At 34.5% G+C, this 26,713-nt stretch overlaps 1 non-coding gene across 1 annotated transcript; it reads left to right on the top strand.

Moving 5' to 3' along the window:
* The first annotated feature begins 6,217 nt into the window (after nucleotides 1-6,217).
* On the top strand, nucleotides 6,218-6,362 carry LOC119055120 (U4 spliceosomal RNA). Its single transcript, XR_008391700.1, has one exon. It is a non-coding gene; the product is annotated as a U4 spliceosomal RNA (small nuclear RNA).
* The last annotated feature ends 20,351 nt before the right edge of the window (nucleotides 6,363-26,713 follow it).

The raw sequence follows: 26,713 nt of genomic DNA, 5'->3' as shown, positions 1-26,713 counted from the left end.
GTCCATCACGCACACTAAATACATCATATCAGTTTTAGAAGTACATATTTAGATTTAGTATTACAAGTTATAAGTAAGTCAGTACATTTTCAATGGAAGTATTTTGGAACATTACCTACCAGAAATATCAATCATGAGTTTAGCTTTCATCAAGTGTATTTTTACTGTGAACTGACCCATGAAACAAATGAAAATATAAAAATCTGTGAACTGATCTTCTGAATAGCTGGATGTAGCAATCTCACTTTCTTATCCAAATAATTGTGACTTATAATTCCAAACATGACTATGGTTCCTAAGAAAAATGCACTCAGTTTAACAGATTTAAAACATCATTTGAAACTGTAATAACACATTCCATTGAGCAGTCCTGAAATAACTGCCAAACTTTTCTAGTTAAACATGTTTGGCTTTGGTTCATGCCCAATAATACATCCAAAAGATTAAATCTGCAATAAAACAAGCCAAAGGCTTCCAAAGGATAATAAGGGAGCTGCCTACTTGGCTTCTGATTGTTACTTTCCTAAAATTCTCATTTAGATCTAAATCTCAACTCGGAATAATGTTGTTGTTGTTGTTGTTTTAAATAACTCCAAGGGATTTGATAATCTTCATAAAGAGATTTGAATGAGAGCAATGCCCTTCTTTATCTTTCATCTGAATTCTATTCTGCATTTGGCCATAGGGATAAGCAATTCTTCTGCAACTCATGGGAATAGTTCTGCATATGAAGAAGACAACAGATAAGGGCTTTCTATAATACGCACCCACTTATATTAGCTGTCAACGTGTGTTCATTCAAAAGACCTCTGTCATCGGCACCAATAGATTGTATAGACAAAACAGTCGTGCGTGGTTCCTGCCTTGACTGAGTTTTGAGTTAGTGAGAAATGCAGACAATGTACATGAAATTAAATTATGTGGCATAGTGAGATCCTATTTTGACATGCTTGTCAAATATTTTTATTATTTATTTGATTTTTTCTTTCTTCCTCTTTAATTATCTTCAGCTTTCCTTGCCTTTGGAAGGAAAGAGTGAAAAAGAAATGAAACAGAAATAGCCTGCATATTGTCTGTCTTTTCATTCTAAATGTTTGGAGCTTTAGATAAGTTTAATGTTTTTGTAGACAAGGTAAAAGAAAGATGATTCATGGGACAACTGTAATAGAACAACAATGAAAAAAAAAGTTCAGAAACCAAATTTAAAAAAAAGAAAGATGATTCAGGGCATGTGACAAAAGTCTTTAGCAGAAGTGTGTGGATGTAATGCCCCTACCTTTACTACCATACAATAGCTATCCTAAGTAGGAGGGAGAAGAACAATGTGAATTTTCCACTGTGTGTGAATACTACCTGAGCGATGCCAAGGACTTTGGAGAAAATGAATGGACCTCTAAACGTATCTGGGCAGATTGTTCCATGAACAGCTTTCATAGAGAGTTGCTCTTCTCAGGTGACACATAGAAGATGAAAAGAATTGCCACGCATTACAGTCATTGTCCCCAGGGTGTTGGGCATTTCAGTCATTTCTGTGAGGCACCTGCACATTTCCTGGGAGTATGGAAGTCAGATCTTCTCCACAAAATGGTTTTACCTTCAGTGGAAGGACGAAGTCTAACACACACAAAGATATTTCCTACTCTCCTCTCTCAAGAAAACTGACATTAAAATTTTAATCAAATTGTCAAATATTTTAGGGTCACATATTGGAGGCTGACCGCTGATTTTGAGGTCAGTGATATACTTTTTTCTAGAAATATAAAAAGTTCTGTAATGTATGATGTATATGACATAAAATAAACACATGATTTTTGATTAGTATGAATTTTAGGACTTAGACACCTTATTTAAGTTTTGAATTCAACAATTAGATATGTGTTGGTGATACTTAGATAAGAAAAAGGATTAGAAGAATAAAAGTAGATTTTGGGGGGAGACACATTGTAGGCAACAGTGAGGCTTATGAGTAGATGTAAAATTCAGATTCGTAAGTCTTTGGTACAGAGTATCACAGAAGCTATGAATGAAATAACCCAGGGAAACTATGTAACTGAAGATGACAGGAGCCACAGGGCCAGGACACAAAGAAGTTCAGTTTTGAAGGAATGAGCTTGCAGACCGCACAGGCAGAAGGACTGCGGATGAAGAGTCAGGGCCTTGTGGAGGAAATTCAGGATGGAGTTTTTATCTTGGATACCAAAAATCAGAATTCATTAGAAGTGAAAAAGTGGGGCGAACACTGCTCAGTTATGCCAAGAGATCAAATAAAATAAATGAATGAATGTGCTAGATTTAGTTAGGAAGTCAGTGACTTGGATGAAATTGATTTCTGAGAAGTTACTCTATCGTGGCTTAAAGTAAGCCATTGATTAGAGGTAAGAAATTGAAAAAGGGTCCCGGTCAGGTGGTTCTGTTGGTTGGATCATCATCCTGTACACCAAAATGTTGCAGGTTCGATTCCCAGTCAGGGCACATAAGTAAGTTATGGTTTGATCCTTCCTCAGGGCACATATAGTAGGCCACAAGTAGATCTCTCTCTCTCTCTTTCTCTCTCTCCCCTCCCCGTCCCTATTCCTCTCTCTCTAAAATAAATAAACACACCCTTAGGTGAGAATAAAAAAAAGAAAGAGAAGAAAAATGAAATAGAAAAAGAAATGCAGGTAATTTCCTCAAGAAGTTTAGAATTTCCAAAATTACTGTGCTATTTTTGTTTTCCAAATGTCCTACAAAAAATATAAGAATAAAAACTTGTGTGAATTATCGGGGCAGCAAGAGAAAGACCTTTGTCTGGGTAATTGAGGATAAGTGGGAACTGACTATGTGCTGTGAGATGGAATTCAAAATTGCTTTGCAACATGCTCAGCACGGGATATTTTTATTGCTGTGATTTCTCTAATTATGCATTATGAAATTTTAATTGTTTCTCAGTACATAACTCAGATTGTGCCATTTCACTGCTGAGAATACTCCAGTAGCTTTTTTTTCACTGACTGTAAAGATCAAAGTTCTTAGCTGAGCTGACCAAGCTTTGAAGGATGTGATTTCCCTCGTTTTCCATGACCCTTTACTTGTCTCTTCTCAAACCAGAGTGGCTCCCTTTCTCTTTTTTGAGTAAATGAAGCATACTCCCATAGTAAGGCTTTGAACTTTCTGTCCCTCTTGCTTCAAATGCTCTCCCCAAATACACCAGCATGTCTCATTTACACGCTTTAAGATTTTGCTCAAATTTTACCCTATCTATCCTCGTTAAAATAGCACTGACCCCAATTCCTGAACTTCTAAATCCCCACTATAGATAGCACTTATCATCTAGCATTTACATTTGTTTATGTAATTATTGCCTAATAGACCCTACTAGAATTGAGGCTGCCTGTAAGCTAGAACCTGATCTCTTTTGGTGACTATTGAAAGAAATCCCAGGGCCCAAAACCGCACTGTCCAGTATGATAGCCATTAGTCACACATAGCTATTAAAATTAAAATATTGGATATAATTGCAACTAAAATGTATTTCCTTGGTTACATTAGTCTCATTTCAAGTGTTTCATACCCCTGTGTAATACCTAACAATTAATGAGGTTTTCCATGAATGAAGAATGTTCTAGTGGACAGAACATTCCTATATATTGCCTAGTATGGAGTCAATGCTTAGGAAAGATTTTCTGATTAGGAAATCACACTTCTTTCTTTTTCTCTTTTTTTTTTGTGATCAATTGCTTTTATTATATTTATAAAATACTTTATTTTTATTCTGTTACAGATGGGACAACTGAAAATCACACCTCTTTTTGGTGTGTTATGTCTAGGGTGATTACTACCTGAGGAAATGAGTATCAACTATTGCCAGGAGCGAAATGTCTCCCAGAGTCTTGGTGGAGGTTTAAGTGGTAAGACGTGTGGCACCCTCAAACTACACCGAGGTTCTTTGTGCCACGACTGAATGCAGTGTTTTAATTGTAAAATTTTCCAAAATGTTTCTTCTGACTATTCATAGGAATGAGTAATTTGGGCTGTTGAACAGAAACATGTTTCTTTTATTCCTTTCTTCCTGGCACATGCATGCAAATACCCAGGGACACTCTCTTGTTTTCAGGAGGCAGAGAAAGTATGGGAATGGTAAAACTTACAAAACAGACTAGCAAGGAATTATACAGAATTTTCTAGCTGACTAAAGAACACTTTAGCTTGGGTGGGCGCATTAGCAGTATGATTCTGAGTCTCACTTCTTAAGAGTTAAAGTAAAACAGTGTTTCCTGTTTTGAAGCTGTGTACATTCATCCTTAGGTACATCAAAGCAGGCTCATGCAGATCAAGACATGTTTGCCAGTGTTTCTATTATCCACAGTTCCGCATATATTCATTTATTCAAAACCAGTTTTATCTGGAAGATCATAATCTCTTCCAGATAAGGTACAGACAGTTTTGCTGTCTTTGCAATAAGCAGTGTCTGCACCGTATTTTTATATGGCAAGCCTCTATTGTACTCATTTGAATTCACAAATATGTACCGAGATATTATTATGTTTTTATTTCTCTTGCTATTAGTTGGTTTATAATAATTATTATAAATATAAAGAAAGATGTACAATACATTGGCAGAAAAATAGTTAATGATGTGATAACCTTGTTCTTCCTTTATTGTTAATAATTTTCTTTATAAGAATAAGTCAGGGTTATACCTTATAGTGGCAGGAACTGCTCAATTTATGTAATTACTCTTCTGTGTTCTAAGAGAATAAAGTCAAGGTAACAGAGATCAAGTATTAAAGTTAATAGTAATTAGAGTACCAGCATATACTAAGTGCCCAATACATGTTCCATTTATTTATTTGTTTACTTACTGATTACCTAAAATAAGTACACCTAGTTCCATAATATTATAGACATATATTTATTTTTAAGAATGTTATGATTAGTACACCTGATTCTTATAATAGTAGGAATCGGTGCAGTTTATTTTAGATATAGCCAATTAAATTCTAACATTTGAAACAACATGTGAAAATAATCTTCAGTTTTAAAGTGAGAAAGCTCTGGTTTCCTTCATAAAAATGTGCCTGGAAGACTGTAAAAATATGTCTTAGTGAGACTGTGTTTCAAAGCATATATACTCTTTTGGCGGCTCTGGTGAAATCTATCTGGAGATTTTTAAATTAATATTTCTACTAATGTTAATTTGACTTGGTACAGTTTTACTTCTTACTTAAAACTTTTTCATGGGCTTATGAACAAACAGAAATCCTGCCTTTTTCTCCTGATAGCCCAGTATGCACCATACTGGGTCTTTGTGTAATACAAATTAATGGGTGAATTACAGGGAATGACATATGCATGGGTGGTGATGTGGTATACAAAAAGCTGAAGTAATTTAAGTTTTGACTTTCATATATATGAAAGTTACATATTATTGACTAGTACTTGTGTATGGTTTTCTCCCTGGGAATATTTGTTTTGTCCAATGTAAACTGATAAGGTAAGGTTGACGTCCCTGCACAGAGCAGCACTCCAGCAATGTAGACACGTGTCTGTCAGTTCTTTTCTTGCCAATTAATGGAGCATTTTGTCCTTGCAATGTTATCAAAATAAATGAAAATATAGCAGATAATATATTATTAGTACTTTGACTTTTGGCTACTACAGCACTAAATTTAAAGATACATCTTGTATTATTGGATACAAAGTTTCACTTTTGTTCAGATTTAATGGAAAATAAAAGCATGAAATGGAAGACAATTTTTAAAAATTAAAATTTCTTGGCCCTGGCTGGTGTGGCTCAGTGGATTGAGTGTGGGCCTGCAAACCAAAGTGCTGCTGGTTCGATTCCAAGTTAGGGCACATGCCTGGGTTGTGGGCCGTGTCCCCTTTGGGGGCCTGCAAGAGGCAACCACACATGGATGTTTCTCTCTTTTTCTCTCTCCCTTACTCTCTCTCTAAAAATAAATAAATTTAAAAAATTAAAATGTATTGATTATCAAATGTTGAAAGTGCTTTAAACCAGCTCTATTTCTCAGTGACATGAACAACTATAGAGTGTTAGATAAAAGTAAAACATCTACAGTTTTCATTAAATGCAAAAAATAAACTAACAAAGTATAACACAAATATAGTTTAACAAAAATAATTTATGAACTAGAAACAGAAACTGATCAAGAATATCTACTTAACACCTACCGCAAATATCATAGTTAACTTTGAAATTTTGAAAAAGATTCCTTTAAGCTTTGTGCAATGGCAATATTGTAACTAATGAGGTTTATCTGAGGCATGATTATTGCTAATTGAAAAACATGCCTTTTAGCCCAAGAACAAGAAACATTTGCTGTGACCTTTTCTATTTAATATTGTGCTGGAGATTTTAATTGGTGAAATAAGAAGAAATCAATCATTATTTTATTTTCTCTTATCTTTAAATTTCTATCTATATTCTGTTTTGTGATTCTGGGTTTACAAGTTAGAAAAATATCATGTTTTATGTCAGATATTCTAGGAGAAGAAATCAGATTTCTATTGGATATTGTTTAAAGATATCATACTTTAAATTTTCCAAATTAGTATTAAAACCAAGTATTACTAATAACTAACATAACTGAAAAAAGTTCTCTATATCTCCGTTGTAAATTAAAGGCTTAATTAAAACTTCTGCATATTTTTTATCCCCTCTGGTTACCTTCCCTCTGGTTACTGTCAAATTATTCTTAATTTCAATGTCTCTGGTTATATTTTGCCTGCTTGTTTGTTTTGTTGATTAGGTTCCACTTAAAGATGAGATCATATGATATTTGTTCCTCACTTCCTGGTTTATTTTACTTTGCATAAAATTTTATAACTCATCCAGATTTCAAGGAAGACACCTGATCTGGGAATAATATTAGGAATTCATGCTATGGTCCATCTTTACCTGGATTTCACTTTCCATAATTTCAGTTACCCATGATCAACTGCAGTCCAAAAATATTAAGCGGAAAATTCTAGAACAAACAATGCTTTAAGCTGCATGCTGCTCTGAGTGGCATGATGAATTCTAGCACTGTCCCACTCTGTCCTCCCCTGAATGAACATGAATAACCCTTTGTCCAGTCCATCTGTGCTCTATACACAATCAGTCCATGAGTCACTTAGTTGCAGTCTTGATGATCAGACCAACTATCATGGTATCATAGGGCTTGTGTTCAGGTAACCCATATTGTAGTCAGTAATTCCACATTCACATAACTTTTATTGCAATGTATTAGTATAACTATACTTTATTATTAGTTGTTATTAATAATCTTTTACTGTGTCTAATTTATAAATTAAACTTCATCATTGGTATGTATGTATGTATAAGAAAAACATGGTATATCTAGAATTCAGTGCTCTTTGAGGTTTCAGACATCCCTTAGGGGTCTTGGAACATATCCTTCATGGATAATGGAGGACTAGTAACACGTGTGCTATTTAAACCCACAGAGATGTGTGAGGCTTCACAAAATAATTAAAGACTGAGTGTAGGAAGAAGAGAACTTTAGGGTTCTCTAGCATTATATTACATATAGGTGTCAAGGGCAGTAGAGAAATAGATATGAAGGGTGAAGGTTCAAGAAAGCAATATTTCTGAAGAGAGAAGTAACATGTGGGTATTTGCAGGTGATGATGTAGTAGAGAGGGAAAGATTGGTAAGTGAGAGTCAGAATGGCATGTTACTTGAGAGATATTCTAAAGGATGAGATCTACTATACAAGTAGAAGAAGAACATGGACAGTTCATTTAGTATATACAAAGCATTTTTAAATGGCTAGTACTACAATACCAGACACTATTCCTATATTATATTTATTTACTTTCAAGACTAAGATTGAATGGGACAAAGATCCCAAATTTGAGAGAGAGAGAAGGAATACAACAGACCATAAGGTGCTATCCAAATCAGTAGGACTCTACAGTACAGTTCCCTGATCCCCATATATGTGGTGATGTACATATGACAAGAATATTCTAAAAAATAGCTTAGTAGTATAAGAGCTGTCATGCACACAAGATCTATGAACACCAAAGACACTTACAATAAAAATAGTTTCAAATTGCTAGCCTCACACTTGCTTCTTTACATATGCCGGGCTTACATATGTAAAAGAATAAGAATAGAGCAGAGAGAGGTTGAAGTGTAGTACCTTTCCTTATACTTGTATAAAATCCTAATTTCTAGTAAAACAACTAGGAAATTATGAAATGTCCCCAAAGTCCATAAGTATTTAATTGTGTCTAAGAATAAACCTGGTGTTTTTGCCTAATATACTGGAACTGGGGCATGTTCTGAACTTCAAGTTTTTCTAATATCTTTATATCAACTTCACATTCTTAAAATTCTAAGAGAATTTTCTGGAAATTTTTTGCCCACCTGGAAAAAAAAAAAACCAGAGCATTTCTTAGACATAGTCATAACAACAACACCAGTTTTAATTTAAGTTATAAGGGATAATGTTTTTCTAAACCACAAAATAAAAGCTATCTGAACATATATCTTCCAAACTGGAGGGATACAAAGAAAATAAAAGGAATTACTCCTATTTTTAATGATTTCACTATGCAGTTGAGAAGATAAAATATATAAAATTATAAAAACTCACAAGTCCCTTTATACTTAGATTCTAACACAGTATCTCAGACTTTTAAGTACTGTGGGGATTAAGGCAGGAGAGAGGGAGAAGCAGTCACAGAAGCAGTCGCTGAGGGCGTGGCACAAGACCTGGGCCTCTTCTGTAAACCACAGTAGATTTACACAAGATGAAACATTATACCAGCTTATGTGTGTCCTTGTCTAAATAAGGTTAAACCATAAGCAGAGCCAAATATGAAATTACTTTTCTCAGTCCTTACTGAACTGCATTGGCAAGTTACTATATCAGCCAATATTTGAAGATAAGATACATTTGAGAAGTTTATAAATACAAAAATCAATAAAAACTTGAGACAAAAATGGAAAGGCATGAAGATATCTATCTCTTATGAGCGAAGCATAAACTAATGATAAGCATGTAATTACTATGCAACTGTTCATACAACACATTTTTTTAAATTAAGGGCCACACATTCATACTTCCTTATTCAAATTTTCAGAAGATACTTCATAACACATATTCAGAAATAGAGGTCTTTCCAGAAAAAAGACCAGCCATTATTAATATAATGAGAACAGTTTTCATGACATCAATGTAACCTGGCAGCCAAGGAGAGTGGATAGGAATGTGCATGTGTAAACCATGATGACTTCACTGTACTAGTCAGTGGGGTCAGTAGACACCGTTGAGTGAGCATGTGACTGTGGCGGCCATGGCTTTCAAAAGGACTGAGCAAGTAGAGCAAGAATCTGCAACAAATGTTGCATTAAGCTTGACTATTCCTCTGTAGAAAATATTTGGATGACTCAGAGGGCCACAGCTATAGGCAACTGGTCATTGGCAGCTTCACCACCACCACACATCTGCAACTGCTTCATTTTTTGTGCAGAGTTTTTGGTGAAACACCAAATCGTGCATGTGACTTAGCCCTGCTACATCCCAGATTTGGCACCCTGTGACTTCTGGCTTTTTCCAAAACTCAAATCACCTTTGAAAGGAAAGAGATTTTAGATCATCAGTGAGACTCAAAAAAATGTGATGGGGCAGCTGATGGTGATTTGGAAGAACTCTATGAGGTCCTAAGGTGACTACTTTGAAGGGGACTAAGGCATCATCGTCTACCTTAAATGTTTCTTGTATTTTCTTCAATAAATGTTTCTATTTTTCATAGTATGTGGCTGAATACTTTCTGGGCATGCCTCAGTATTTCAGTAATATAACTTAAGTTTGTTTTGTTTTTTTAAGATTTTGTTTGTTTATTTTTAGACAGAGGGGAAGGGAAAGAAAAAGAGAGGGAAGGAAACATCAATGTGTGGTTGCCTCTCACACATTTCCTACTGGGAGCCTGGTCCACAACCCAGGCATGTGTCCTAAATGGGAATCCAACCAGCAACCCTTTGGTTCTCAGGCCAGCACTCAATCCACTGAGCCACACTAGCCGGGACCATAAATTAAGGTTCTTTAACTGTCCAAGGTGCTACCACTGTAACAAGAAATAGGAAATCTAAGTTTTGTGGTAGACAATGGCTAAATCACTTAGCCTTTCTGAAATTTTTTCTTATGAAAACTATTAATGACATACATTTGAGGTAATAGATCTCCTGTGCTATTGTGAAAATCCTAGAGATTTGTAAATTTTTTAAACTTTGTAGCATAGATATAATATTCAAGAGATATTATGAGTTGTCCCTTTGTTGTTACTGCACATTGTCTTCTTAATTATAACAACTAACCTATATTTGGCATTTAATCTATGTTAGGCTATTGAGAGTTTCACGTGTGTTATTTCTATTGGGAAAATTGGTGAAGGGTTTTCAGGAACAACTATAGAGGACATGCGGATTAAACCAAAGGGGAGAGTGGAATCAGGGGAGGGAGGTGGGAGTGGCTGGGTGGGAGGAGTGGTGGGAGAAAAAGGCAGAACTGTACTTGAACAGCAATAAAAAAATCCTCAAAAAAAGAGAAATATGATTAATCTTCAATTGGTATCTTTATTTTTCCTATTATTATTTGTACTTTACATATAAGGAAACTGCTACACGATGCCCTTAGGTTATTCGCTGAGATTGCACAGGTAGTGTGTGCCGGAGGCAGAATTCGATCCCAGTCTCTTTGGCTCTAAAATGTGAACACAATTATTCCGCTATAGTGCTTCCCACAATATTGCACTCATCACATCTGATTTTGTTGAATTAAATATTAACTCATTTTTTGCAATGGAATTTCATAATATTTAGGCTAAAGCTCTTCAAAATATTTGTTGAGCAACTTAAATTATTTTATATAAAGTTTTTCAATTTAAAAAGGGACAAACTCTTATTTCAGTACTGACAATCTATTAAGATGAATAAATGACAGAGCTAACTAATCTCTGGCTCAACTAATTCTGGAGGTAACTCACATTTATGATCTGTGTGTATTGTTGTTAATGCAAATATACCCAAAGCTGACACTCATAGATTGGGTATTTTGTGTTACTTGCTTTTTATTTCATTGAAATAAAACCATAACATATACAATCTGCTTTGTTTCCTAACATAGATATTGTGAGGTGGCATGAATTTAGTTCTTAGTTTATTTTTCTCAGATTACTTTATTTGGACAAATAAACATATAAATATTGATTATCATTCATATTATTTTCTTTACTTCTTGGTTTATGTGCATATATATAATTATACACTGAACATGTCAAATATATATTCTCTTTTCAAAGACATTTTTTCTCCTGTCGCTATAACTCATTTGATCTTTCCTGTTCTTAAATTGCATTACAACCCATAGCCCACACTAGCATGAGATGTACATTCTTTCTATTTTTTAATCATGCTTATATTTGTGTATTTTATAGGCATGTTTCTTTGTAATGCCTTTAAACATACATAGACATGAGCATATTCATATACATGCAATTACAGAATGTTTTTGATCATTAACTGCATTTTAGGTATTGAATGCTATATGTGATATTAAATTATTTTATCTTATTTTTTCCAACATAATAATGCATTCTGGAGGTCCCTTGAAGTCAATGGATATATTTTGTACTAGTACTTTTTAATGGCTGCATAATATCTCATTTAGTAAGATGTATGGTATTTTTTCAATTATTCCTCTATTTATTAAATTACTGGGGCCCCACAGAAAATATTGCAATAAACATATTTTACTTGCATTTTCGTTATTGATATTGTAGTTGTTTTTAAACTAAAGTACAGTTGGCATCTGATATTAGTTAAAGCTGTGTAACATAGTAGTTTGACCTTTATGTACTTTACAAAGTAATATTTAGCAACCATCTGTCAATGTACAGTTATTATAATATTATTGACTATATTCCTAATGCTACACATTAAATCCTGTGAGTCATTTATTTTATAACTGGAAGTTTGTGCTTCTTTATCTCCTTCACCTTTTTACCCATGTCTCTAACCCTTTTCCTTCCAACAAGCATTAGTTTGTTCTCCGTATTTATGAGTCTGTTCTTATTTTGTTTGTTTTTTACATTTCACATAAAATTGAAATTATACAATATTTGTCTTTCTCAGTGACTTATTTAACTTAGCATAACATCTTATGGGTCCATCCATGTTGTTGCAAATGGCAAGAATTTATTATTTTTATGTCTGAGTAACATTTCCTATCTCATATATCACATCTTCCTATTAATTCATCTTTTGATAATTACCTAGATTGTTTTTACATCTTAGCTTTTCTAAATATTGCTGTAGTGAATATATATAATATTAATATTATTGATATTGTGAATATATATAATATTAATATTATTGATATTACTGATATTATATTATACTATATATTATATTATGTTATGTTATGTTAATTATATTATATTATTATATGTAGTGAATTAATATTTTGTTTTCTTCAAATCCCCGGAAGTGGAATTATTGGGTTGTATGGTAGTCCTGTGTTTAATTTGGGGGGAAACTTCCACACTGTTTTCCACAGTGGCTGCACCAGTGCACATTCCCATCACAAGCATGAGGGTCCCATTTCCCCATGTCCTCACCTACACTTGGCATTTGTTATCTTTCTGATAAAAATAATTCTATTCTAAGAGGTGTGAAGTTTTATTTTTATTTTTTCATTGTACAGTAAGAGATTATTTTTCCTTCTATTCATTTTGTAGGGTGGCATGTGTTAATATGATTATATGTTTTAAGTACACATTTGTATGATACATGATCTTGCGATTGCATATTGTGCCTAACTCTCAGTCAAATCATCTTGTAGCATCATATATTGGGCACTGTTTACTCTTTACTACCTCACACCTCCCCTTCTCTCTGGTAACTACCACACTGTTGTCTGTGTCTATGAGGTTTCTTCTTCTTGTGTGTTCATTTGTTGCTTTCAGTCTTATATCACACTTATCGATAAAATCATGTATATTTTAACTATTTCTGTCCTATTTCACTAAGTGTGATATTTTAAAGTATATTTTTTTGATTATGCTATTACAGTTGTCCCACTTTGTCTCTCCTTTTATCCCCCTCTGCCCTGTACCCTCCTTCCCTCCAGCATCTCCTCCCCCTTACTTCATGTCATCGGTCATATATATAAGTTCTTTGGCTTCTCCATTTCTTATACTTTCCTTAACCTCCTCCTATTTTGTACCTACCAATTATGATTCTTATTCCCTGTGCCTTTTCCTCCATTCTCCCCACTCCTTCTCCCTTCTGATAACCCTCCATGTGATCTCCATTTCTGTGATTCTGTTCCTGTTCTAGTTGTTTGCTTAGTTTATTTATTTTTTTAGATCCAGTTGTTGATAGTTGTAAGTTTGTTGCCATTTTACTGCTCATAGTCTTGATCTTCTTTTCCTTAGATAAGTCCCTTTAACATTTCATATAATAAGGACTTAGTGATGATGAACTCCTTTAACTTGACCTTAACTGGGAAACTATCTGCTCTTCCATTCTAAATGATAGCTTTGCTAGATAGAGTAATCTTGGATGTAGGTTCTTGACTTTCATGACTTCAAATACTTCTCCCCAGCCCCTTCTTGACTGCAAGGTTTCTTTCGAGAAATCAGCCGATAATCTTATGGGAACTCCCTTGTAGGTCACTACATCCTTTTCTCTTGCTGCTTTTAAGCTTCTCTTCTTATCTTTAATATTGGATAATGTAATTATGATGTGTCTTGGTGTCTGCTTCCTTGGGTCCAAGGTCCAACTTCTTTGGGTCTCTCAGAGCTTCTTGGACTTGTATCTGTATTTCCTCCACCAGATTGGGGGAATTTTCTTTCACTTTTTTTTTCAAATAAGTTTTCAATTTTGTGCTTTTTCTCTTCTCCTTTTGGCATGCTTATGATTTGGATGTTGGAATGCTTAAAGTTGTCCCAGAGGTTCCTAAGCCTCTCCTCAATTTTTTGAATTCTTGTTTCTTCATTCTGTCCTGGTTGGATGCTTATTTCTTCATTTTGTTCCAATTTTTTTGTTACTTGAATCCCGATTTCCTTCCCTTCACTATTGGTTTCCTGCATATTTTTATCTGTGTGCCTAGCCTTCATTTCTTCCTTCATTTTGCAATCAAATGCAATCAATTCTCTGAGCATCTTGATTACCAGTGTTTTGAACTCTGCATCAGACAGGTTGGCTATCTCCTCATTGCTTAGCAATTTTTCTGGAGTTTTGATCTGTTCTTTCATTTGGGCCATATTTCTTTGTCTCAGCATACCTGTTAAGTTGTAAAGGGGGAACCTTAGGTATTTGCCAGGGTGGGGCAACTTATTTTGTTGTGTCATGGTGCTGTATGTTGGGAAGGGGTCAAAGAGGGAACAATGGCATTTGCTCAGCTCTTTCCGTGCTTTCACTCACTTCCCTCACTACCCACAAGTGAACTGCACCCCTGTGGTGCTGATTCCCAAGTGGGTGGGCTTGTGTACATTCTATGACCCTGTGGGTCTCTCCAACATTTTCTCCTGTGAGACTGAGAGTTTCTCCTGCCACCGCGACACCCACAGGTTGTTACAGCCAGATTTTTTAAATCTTTATTTTCCTGGGGCTGGAATGCTGGGATGTAAGGTCTGTCTTATTCCCTAGTTGTTCCTCCTCGTCTATCTGCATGTGAATGTGGGACCACCCAGTCCACCAGCTGCCCACCTTGCCACATGTCCTCTCTGCCCCACTACCCCTCTTTGCCTCTCTTCCCAGTATGGATGCATGTTTCTTCTTTAACTCCTTGGTTGTTGGACTTCCATACAGTTTAATTTTCTGGCATTTCTGGTTTTAACCAGGATATTCTCAAGATCCAACCCTGTTTTTACAAATGGCCGGGCTGAGTGATATCTCATTGTGCATATGTACCACATCTTTATCCAATAATCTGTTGGGGAACACTTTAGTTGTTTCCATGTCTTGGCCATCGTGAACATGGCTGCAATGAACATAGGGGTGCATATGTCTTTGCAAATACACATTCTCAAATTTCTTCAGTAGATAAAGAGGGGTGGCTCGGTCATATGGTAACACCATTCTTAACTTTTAGAGGGACCTCCACACAGTTTTCCGCAGTGACTATACCAGTTTACATTTCTACCACAACCTCTTTAACATGTGTTATTTATTTCTTGTCTTGCTGATAATAGCCATTCTACCAGATGTGGTAGAATGCTCATATTTCATTGTGGTTTTGACTTGCATTTTCCTAATGGCTAGAGAAGTAGAGCATTTTTTCATATATTGTTGGTTACTTGTATGTCTTCTTGGGAGAAGTTTGGGTCATATGCCCATTTTTAATTGGGTTATTTGTTTAGTGTTGTATAAGCTTGTTTGAGTTGTATGAGCTTCTTTATCTATTTTGGATATCAATCCCTTGTCATAGTTGTTGTTTGCAAATATCTTTTCTCATTTGGTTGGTTGCTTTTTTGTTTTGTCAGTGGTTTCTTTTGCTGTACAGAAGCTTTTTAGTTTGATATACTCCCATTCATTTATTTTGCCTTTATTTTTCTTACATTTTGGGTTAAATTCATTAAGTCTTCCTCAATACTAAAATCCATATGTTTGGTACTTATGTTTTCTTCTATGTAATTTACTGTTTCAAGTATTATGTTTAGGTTTTTGATCCATTTTGAGTTACTTTTTTGCACATAAGAAGAAATAGTAGTTCAATCACTTGTATTTTTTTTAATTCTTTGTTACAGATCCCCAGATATAAGATTGCTGGGAAAAAGAATAGTTATGTGTATCTTATCTTTAAATGATATTGACAGATTACTTCCCAGAAATACACAACCATTTACCTATCCACCAATAATATGTGGACATTTTTCTGACTCTCCAACAGCAATAGGGCATTTTTGCACTTTAAAATTTTTTCAGGTCAGGAATTTCTCTACGATTTGGCAAGATTTGTGTCTTTTCATCACCCTTATCTTCTGGAATTGGATGAGAACTTTCAACCTGCAGACTCAGGTCTTTCTTCAGCTCCAGGCATCTTCTCCTCTTATTTGTTGAGGATTTGTCTTTTGTTCATCCATTTGACTGTCTCCTGGTGGAATTGCTGTTATATATTTACAGAACTTTGGAGTTTATTACTTACCTTTAAACCTCATAATTTGTATAAATTTTATATTTTTTGTGACTTTAAATATCTTTATCACTTATTCTTCCAGACTTCTAACTTAAATCTTGCTATTTACTGTATCCTTTATGAAAAGTGAGCAGACTATTTTTTCAATTACAGAGAACCATTTTAACATGGTGGATTTAAATATTATCATTCTCCTTCTCCTTCTCCTTCTTCTTTTGGTTGTTCAAGTTGTGCCATGGGAAAGATGCTAGTACTCTATTTTTTTAGAGATTCATTGTAATTATTTCTTACACTTCTCCAACTCTGGCTGTAGGATGCTATTATGTTGCTATTATTTACTTTATGAAAATGTTAAAATATATTGAAAATTATAAAGGCTAATATAATGACTGACTGTGTGCCAACATCATACATTTTTTAATATTTCTCACATTTCTTTCAGATCTTAATTTTTCTTTTTTTAAAATAAACATATTGTAATTTATCTACCATGTGTACTTATTCCCATTCTCAGGCTCATTTTTTGTACTAAAACTCAGGTAAAAACACTCCTGAATTTTATGTTTATCATTTCAATAAATTGTGGTTTGATTTTTATTAAATAACTACTAAGTTTTAAACAGTATGTGGTCTTTTTGGCCTTTTTAAAATCATGTAAGTGTGTGTATTTTCATTTGTGAGTGTGTATATCATCACACTGTACATTCTATCATTTTATTTTTGGAAGTTGGTATGTATATATGTTAATTCATATAAGTATTTCAGTAATTTCAACCTTTTTGTCAATCATCATTCTAGTATCTTACAAATTAAGACTGTCCCCAGTGGTTTGTAATACATACATACCTTCAAGGAAAATTTTCTAAATAATTATTTCTCCAGGTGATTATAACTAACAGAGCAATTGCTGAATTGTTGAATATGCGCATTTTCAAGACTACTAGATATTGCCATCCACATTGCTCTCAAAGTAGTTAAAACAAATTACATTCTGACCAACAGGGTGTGAGAATGCCTACTGTTCCATTTCACTGCCAGGAATCCTTGTTTCCAGACTAATTTTACAAGTCTGATATCTGTAAAATGTTACTGTGTATCAATTCCCATTTGAATTTCCTCAATTTCTAGTTAGCTTGAGCACATTTCTTATGATTTATGAACATTTGGTTAGTTTTATTCTCTGTGAATTCCTCATGCAATTTCAATTTTGGAAAGTGTATATATCTATATACCTATATACCTCTCTATAGGTATATAGACGTCATTTATATACATATAGGTATATATATGTGTACATATATATACCTACACATATATGTGTATACACATACATGGCATCTATATGTATACACACCTATATATCTATATAGATGTATATACATATATATAGAGATATAGATATGTAGATATATAGATATATATAAGCATACCTTTATTAGCTTTTGACAGATATTTTAAATCTTTTTTACTGTAGATTTGTATCTTATATAGTAGATGAGGTCCTTATAAACAATATTTTATACAATCTGACAATCAATATTTTAACATGTTCCTTGTGAATAATTTTATATCACTCCTTAATTATTCTTACTTACAGCTTCATGTCCTCTAAATGAGTCAGGACCAGTCCTATTTCAGATAACTTCCTTATGGTTATGGCTTTCATCCCCATTTGTGCTACCACACCCTGAGAGTTACTGTTTTTGACTAGCCTCACTTATTTACTTAAAATGGAGATTTGGTACCGTGTATGTTTCTATTTAACCTTTCCTCAACCAGGGATACATGTGAGCTAAACTCTTTCTAAGATATGTGGTTATAATGCATGCCTTAGGAATGCTTCAAATGGGCACTAGACTCTTTTTCTTTAAGTAAAAGGAAACCTACGATATTGAAGTTGTCTTATGTCTTATGTCTCCATGTCTTATCTATTCATTGCACTTCATAACTGTCTGACCACTGAGCACTGAAAAGATTAAGCTGCCATCATCATACACCTCCCTATTGTTGAGAACTGCCCTGCCTGCTTTCAGAAGCTGTAACCCCCACCCACCATGGCTAAGGCTGAGTAAAGAATCTTGGGACTATAAGCCACTAAGGAGACAAAGCTTATCTTCCTGGTAGGGTCACTGCCTCTGCCCCTTTTACTTCACCCTGCTTGGCCCAGGGTGGATGACTGGTTAGCCAATGATGGGCAAGATTCCTCAAGCAAGAGATGACCTAAGACAGGCATGGTCACAAAGTGGCCCTCAGGGAAGGACTTAAGGGGCTATAGAAAAAGAAGGTGATGGATCCTCTCCCCTCAGCTTTGACCTAGCTTGAGTCCTCATTCTGTCTGCAGGAAGTCTCCTAATCTCTCGACTGCCTTACTTCCCCTGCATAACTTAAGCCTGAAACAATGCCAGAGGGCAGTGTAGCCCTGAGCAGGAATGGGTGGTTCCCCAGGGTGATCAAGCCTACAAAAGAATGCATAAAATCCTGTGAAATCTGCTTTGCTAATACCTTCAATTTAAATGATAAGGGTCCCAGCAAGGAATGACTTCATTTCCCCAAAGTTTTATGACCCTTTAGCTAACTAACCCTGACTCAGAATAAACCCTCATAGTTCTTTGAATGTTATCTATTGTTTGATCCTTACTGCCTGACAATGATTGATGAGCTTTACCTGTATTCCTGTGCAAATTGAACCCCATAAAAGCCCATTGTGGAACAGGCTCCTGCCCTCCTCCTTTGAGAGATCCTCCACCTTTCCCCACCTAGAAGATCACGTCTTGGTAGACTTATTCTCATCTGTGGTGGATGGGGAGACTCTGGGTGGAGCACCCCTCACACACTCTGTAAGACTTCATTTTAAGGTGACATATACTGGACATGTGAGAATTGTCTTACGAATTATATGAATTGTGGCATGATAAATTGAATTGATATTTTCTCAACTATTATAAAACACATATAAAAGGTACTATGATATACAAGACTATTGAAACTTGTAGTTATTTAATAAGCTTCTATCATTTAATCTGAGTAAAAATTAAATGATCAGGACCCAAACACACACCTAAGAGTCAGAATTGGAATTTGATTTAAGGAAAGAAATTCAACTACATAGTTAAATTTAAGTATTACACTTTATAACATGGTTGAGAAAATTCACCTCAACTGAAATCTACACAAGCACAGGTCTCAATACAAGATAATGTTTGAAACCACTGAGCTTAAATTCTGCCTACATGACTCATTGCATTGATAACTTAAGAAAATCGCATTCTCAAGCCCGGTATACTGTATGGGAAATAAGAATAATGGTGCTGCCTTATAGAGGGCATTGTATATCATATATAGCAAAATATGGGGCACAGTGCCTGGCTAAGGAGTCAATAAATCATAGTGAACTAAGCCCTGAATCTTCAATAAACATTTCGACCCGCAAATTACTTTCTAAATGCAAATTTTGTTTTTATAAATTTTGACTTACAATAAATTATGAAACTGTGAGTTAGTGCTATATAATTTTAGCAGCCTGTGGTACTCATTCTCACCTGTTGTACTGTATCTGTCCCCACCCAGCAAAAAGATGCAATCAAATATAGTTGGGATTCCAACACATACATAATCACCCTAATGATGCGAAACAGAGTTAATTATTACTGACAAGTGTTGGCGATGATCATAAATGAAGATATTTTGAAGAGAGTCGAATAGTTAAAATGAATCAAGTGAAGGCAGGAGACAGCATAGGAAGAACTGTGAGACTGCAATACTGTTACTGGTCAGTGTCTAACATCCTGATTTCCAGGAAATGCCTTTTACCAATTAGGTAGATTAAATAGTAAACCGAGGCAGGGAGGAGGAAGGAGACAGGCCTCACATGCTAATGCAGCAGTCCTGAGCCTGGTCTGATAATATTGCCAGGTGTTCCAATATCACAAGAGACACTACATTAGCAAGAAAGAAGGGAAGTCCTGGAAATTCTATGTAGCATTTCCACTATCTGGGAAAGAAAGTCTGGAAACTGTGCTGTCATCCCAAGGCCTGGAATGCAGGAGAGGGTCCATGGTGCCCAAAGAAGAAGCCCATAAAACAGCTTTGGTTAATTGTCTATCTCTGGTCACTGTTTTATGAGGGAGTTCCTGATGCTCACAGAAGGAGCCCATAAATAACTTCGGAAAGAGCCTCAATTTTAATTAACTGCCTCCTGTCACATTTCTTTCATAACAAGATGAACAAATGGAGTTTGGAGCAAGATAAGGATTCGGGCTAACAGACCCCCACACTTAAGTTTGGGTAGTCACATTCCTCTAGGAAAGCTGGCACCACATTTAGCTGTTAATCAGTATGTAACTTTTTTTTCTTCTATCTCACCAACTATATAAGTCCTCAGAACAAAGGACTCTCTCTCTCTCTCTCTCTCTCTCTCTCTCTCTTTTTCGGGGGCTTGGGCTCTCTTGGCACTTTTGGCTCTCAGCCCACAGGGCCTCTGGCCATCCAGCCTCAGGCTGCCTGGGGACTTGCCACCTTGGTCTTCAGCTGCTCTTACTTTTGTCACCAGCTTTGCCCTGAAACTTTGCCTTTCACCCCCTACTCTACCCAGCCCTGTTCCTTTCCATGGTAATGGGCCACTAATAAACTGATTACATGCTAATAGATTTGTTGATCTGTAATTCTTCACGTGTCAGGAAGAAGAACCAGGTATGTCTCTCAACAAAGTCAGTACTTCTTTTTTCATATCATGCTCAGCATATTGTACATGAAAAAAATTCTTAGGGAAGTCCCTGTTGTAATAAAAAAGATGAAAGAGAAATAAAATTGTTGACAGTGAATACTTAATATAAAACTCTCACAAATATTGGCTTTACTTCCATGTACTGCATGCACTAATTAGATTTTATGACTGTTAGAGAATTTTTGCTGTTAAATTAATTTAAAAATTGTTTCAAGTGCTTATGAAAAGTATTTAAAAACTACTTTTCCTTATATTAGGTTCACGTTATTATGTTTATTTTATGCAATGTGATGCATTCCTGAATTGAACTTAATAATTTACAAATAATTTAGCGATGCTGTGAGCTTCAAAAATTATGACATTTTGCCTGAGTTTTAATAAAAACATAATGTGAAATTTTGAAAGTGTATCTAGAGAATTCAACTGATAACAAAAGGGTAGGTAAATAGCTATTTATTTAAAAATGTGCTAAAAAATGGGAACACTAACTCCAACCTTCTCTAAGTTTCAGAGACTACTTTTCTTCATCTATTCTTCAAAAGTAGGTAATCTTCAAATATTTAATGAATGAAAAAAGATTTTTCTAGTATTAACAACTTATTCTACCTATGTGACCAATATCAATATAAAATTACTATTTTATTGTGGTTAAAATAAAATTTTTAATTATTTAAGTTCTCAAAATCAATGTTGAATACATTTCGTAAAGATTGGGGTCTAACACTGATATCTAACAGTGCTGGGAATGTGGCCACCATTCTAAATATTACATGAAAAAATGAGGGAAGTGATTTTAAAAAGTCTGCAACACTTAAGCAGAAGCATTTAACGAAGTGATGCAAAATGAGAAACAGATGGAACATGGCATCTGAAAATGTATGAAACAATAAAGAAAATTATTTTCACCAGGAAGAAGCTTAAAAATCAAGAAAACACCTTGTTAACTAATGCACTCTTTCTAATATGTATTATTTTATTTGATTAATACTAATTTTGGCAAATGGATTCTCCTGGTTGATGATTGATTTTATGATGGAACTATAAGTTGAACCACAGTCTTGAGAGACATAAATAAAAATGTACTCCAACATTGTCATAAATATTTAACAGTTATTTACCACTGGCTTCATAAATTAATGTTCATTGGTGATTAAGTGAAAATAGAGGTTAAAAAGTAAAAGGTAGCACTAGGACATTATTTTAGAGCTTAATGGAATAATATGTAAATTGTAAAAATGGTGTTGGACTTCAAAATATTAAAGTAGCTATATCTTAAAATACCTCCTAAGAATTTATTTTTACTTTTAATACAGAAACTTCCTAAAACATTTTTACTTTAAAATAGGATTTTAACTTATCTAGAACAGATTGACATTCTAAAAAGACCTAGAAAACTACAGAAATTAGAAGAAGGGGGAAGAGAAGGAAAAGGAGCAGCAGAACAAGAAGAAATAAAAAGGAGAATAAAGCAAACATGAAGAAGAAAGCACATTTAAGATGAAGGCAAAATTTGAAGAGATAAAATTATTCCAGGATTAATGGAATAGACAATGTTAGAATCAGAAAATTGAGCCTGTTCATAAAGATTTAGCAAAAGAAAATGAAACAATTAAAAAGAATTATCAATCTGTTATAAATTGGGAAACTGCAAGTATCTCAGTTAAAAAAAATAGTTGGATGTCATCCTATCTTAACACCATGAAATTCTGTTACAATAAATTTAAAATAACTAAATATATAAATCAATGGTATGCTATATATAAAGTTTATAACATTGTAACATATATAAAGTAACTTAAAGTTTAAGAAAATGTATTTTAGAGACATTTTTATTCAAAAGATCTATTTTTCTTTACTTCAATTTTTAATTGAATTTTCTTATACTCAGTCACTATTCTTTCACCTTTTGGTCTTCTTACTTTTGCATTCAAGGCCTCTTCTCTCTTTGCAACACACACATTTTTACACACATAAACCAATATTTGTGCAACTAAAATATTGAAAGCCATAGAGAGTCATGAAACTATCATAGAAAGACAATTTTACCAGGGCTTCATCCCAACCTTAACTCTATTCTTGTTTTACTTAGCTGTGTAGCCACGACATTCTCTGACTAGCAGGGGTATAGTTGGAGCCTCACTAGAGAGAGATAATAGCACCAACAGCAACTTACAATCAGAGTTAATAGGAAAAACTCAAAGAGGCCAGAGAAAATAATCCAATCAAATAATAAATATGTCATTTAGGTACGTCAAACAAGATGACAGGAACAAAATCTGTGATAGAGGTAGAAAGAGAGAAAAAATTATGCGATCCAGTTATTAGTTACATAAATAATAAAATACCTGTAATAAATTTGTATTAGGAAATGCTACATGGTATAAAAATGGGTGACAATATGAAGAGTTTGATTAAAGTGCTGAATCTATTAAATAAAAAAATGGAAATCATAGGCTTGGAAAATTCAACATGCAAAATTAACTGAGTTTGGTTTAAAAGATTCAGAGAGTGGCGTGTGCTGAGGGCGTTTATTTTTTCCCCTCTCAAAGATAAATAAATAAAATCTTTTAAAATCGAGAAACAGGTATGGTTAGTCATTTTGGAAAAAAAATATATAGAAAATACCCAAATTTAGTCATATATATAACAGAAGAAAAGAAGAAACTAATCAAGAACATTAGAGACATAAAAGAAACACTGAAAAGATCTAATGTATGAAATTCAGGATAATGTAGTTCTAGAATGAGAAGAAAAAATGAATGTGGTAAAAAAAAGTTCGGAGACAATTGCTGAGAATTTTCCAAAACCAATGAACAACAGCAATCACATAACTGAAAGTATTCTGTTGCTTCTTAGCAGTATAAATATGTAAGAAAGACCATATAATTTTTAAAAAAATATCATGAAGTTAATATAAAGTTCAGAAAAACCATTCAATATTAAAGATAATAAGAATAACTCTTAAAGCACAGGTAATATATTACTTTTAAAAGAGAAACAAAACAGATTTCCAACTAGCTTTTCATTCTTTCCTTTAAAATCTATTTTTTGTATTGAATTTGAATTTCATACTAGCTATGTTGAAATGCTAAAAGGCATATAATATTGACAATGCATTTCTTATTTTTGTATTATACCAATTATAAGCCAAGAGAAGATTTACTTTGGCTAAAATGAAAATGTAGTACAAATCTTTACTGTTTGACTTTCCCAATTAACACTCATATTTGTTCAATCCTTTTCTTTAATTTTGTATTTTTTGTTTATCCACAATACACCACTTCACAGAAGATAAACTCTTCAGGTCACACTCCATGTTTCCCGTCTTTACACATGGCTTTATAATTAAATCTATGTTTCTAGATCTACATGAGTTTTTCTAACCAAAAGAATGTACAACTGACCCTCCAATCCATGCGTTCTGCATCTGTGGATTTAACTACCCACAATTGAAAACATTCGGGGAAAAATGTTGCATGTTGCTGACTTGTAGTATACAGTTAGTCTTGTGATGTTTATGTCTGTACTGAACATGTACAGACTTTTTGTCATTATTCCATCAACAATACAGTATGATAATTATTTACACAGCCTTCACATTATCTGGAGATGATTTAAAGCAAACAAGAGGATGTGCAAAGGTTATGTGAAAATACCATGGCCACTTTGTATTAGGGACTTGAGCACATTGTTAATTTTGCTATTCTTGAGGATTCTGCCAATACCGTGGGATAACTGTAATTTATAACCATCATTTGGCAAATGTGCATTTTTAATATGTATCATCCATAGGAACTGTATGTAATGCAATCATATTAAATTACTTTGTTTAAAAATGCTTAAGAAAACACATGCACGTATGTGTACATGCGCACACACAGACAAACCCACCTGGCAGAAGAAGCACTGAACTAAGAAAAGAACAAACCTCTATTTCTTGGTCTGCCTCTAAATCTCGAGTGGCCTACTTAGAGAAGGGTCTGGTTGGCTTTCCTTGAACTTTGTTTTCCTAAAATGTTACAGAGGGAAGAAGGAGTTGGTCTCTAATGTTGACTTTGTTTGGTTTTGTTTTCCAGCTCAGGTGGACTAATTTTACCAGACTTCACATTTTAAGGCTAAGTAAGATATAATCGAAGTGTTTTGTGTCGAGAGAGGTAATGTCAGTAATCAATGCATTCGTTTTCAGATCAGTTTACTTTCTCCTATGTACTATTGAACTGGAAAAACACAGGGCAACACGTTGTTGTACATTTCACCTCTTAAAGTAAATATGCACAGGGATGAAGAGAGAGTTACTAAAGACTATTCTTAATGAAACTTGCAGTGCACCTAATTCCACCAGGGTTTCAATCATTCCGACTTTTATTTAAGGTGGCACTGAGCTGGCCTGATGATCTCATCCCCGGAGAAAGCTGGGCTAGGAAACAACTCCAAGGTCATTTCTTTCAAGTACAAGCTATGTGCTAATAATACTGAGAAGAAAAATAGGCAACAGTGTACTTTTTTGGCATACACATTCTAGCACCACAATTACACATACTGTAAAAGTTATAATGTGAATGTAATTTATGCCTATGTTAATAAGTATTACCTTTTCCATGCTTTAACCTTGAACTATAACTAGGATATTTTCAATATAATTTTGCTGGGAAATAAGTATATATATAAAACAATTTGCAAGTGGTATTTTAAACTTATATTTAAGCCACCTTGTAAATAATGTTATCATATACAATTTATAACATATGAAAATGTATTTTTTAAAATTATGTTTACTTAGTACTTGAATGTTGCTACTTAAGACTCGCTTCACATTTCATAGAGCTGACTGCGCTTGTGCGTTTGGGTGGCACCAGAAAACATGTTCTGTGCCCACGTGTGTGCCCTTCTCTGCTTGTTGAATACCATTCACGCTACGATTAGGGAGAAATGTTCAAGTATATTACTGGAAGAAACAGCACTTTGCCTCAAAGTTAGGTTATATAATATAAAATTATCAATATCAAAATCAGGGAAGCAGTGGTTAGTATGTCTGTAATCATCAGCAAATAACTTTCCGCAGCTCCTTGTCCTAGATGGAGCCTGGCGAATTGTTTCTCTCTCTCTCCCCTCCCCCTTTAGTCCTTTATCTCTCATCTCTCTCTCTCTTTATCCCCTCTTCTCCTCATCTTTTCTTTCTATATGTCTTTTAACTTCTTTCCTTATTCTTTTTTAGCATTTCTCTGTAACAATGCCGTTCCACTTCACTAGGTGGTATCACTTTAAATGCCCAAATAACAGGTTAATATCACCCCAGACAAAGGTCACTGGGAATTCACATGTAGCTAAAGATGTTGGCTTGAATTATTGTTGCAAAGAGAAAGAACACTCACCATGGGGTGTCTTACTATGGAGGTGGTAGAATGAAACTTTCATAGAAGTTGGGCTTCAGTTTGGTCCATTTAAGATGAGTTCAAGGAATCTGGGAGGAAGGGGTAATTGATTCTTAATCATTCTCATTTAGAAGGAAGGAGGACTGCACAGAAGCTAAAGCTGTAATTAGGAAAGAAGCAACAGTGGCCCCTGTTAATCAGGATAGAGATGCGTTTGGCCATTTTATAGCTTAGACACATTCTATGTTTTGTCTGTTCAGACAGGGTTACAGAGTGCCTGGTTTTGTTTGAATCCATCAGAGTCAGAGGGGACAGAGTACAATTGATGTTGGTGCTCTGTGCAATTATTAGGTTTGCCAGAGCATTACCTTTTTGAGAGTGCCAGACCAGCTCTAGCTTTCAGGGTATGTTTTTCTCATTATCATTATCAAGTGATGAATTTTAAGCAGCCCCTCCCTCCAGAC

The sequence above is a fragment of the Artibeus jamaicensis genome, unplaced genomic scaffold (assembly GCF_021234435.1).
Source record: "Artibeus jamaicensis isolate MK-2021 breed Jamaican fruit bat unplaced genomic scaffold, CSHL_Jam_final contig_415, whole genome shotgun sequence".
Classification (NCBI taxonomy): domain Eukaryota; kingdom Metazoa; phylum Chordata; class Mammalia; order Chiroptera; family Phyllostomidae; genus Artibeus; species Artibeus jamaicensis.
This window is presented reverse-complemented; position numbering and strand designations above follow the sequence as displayed.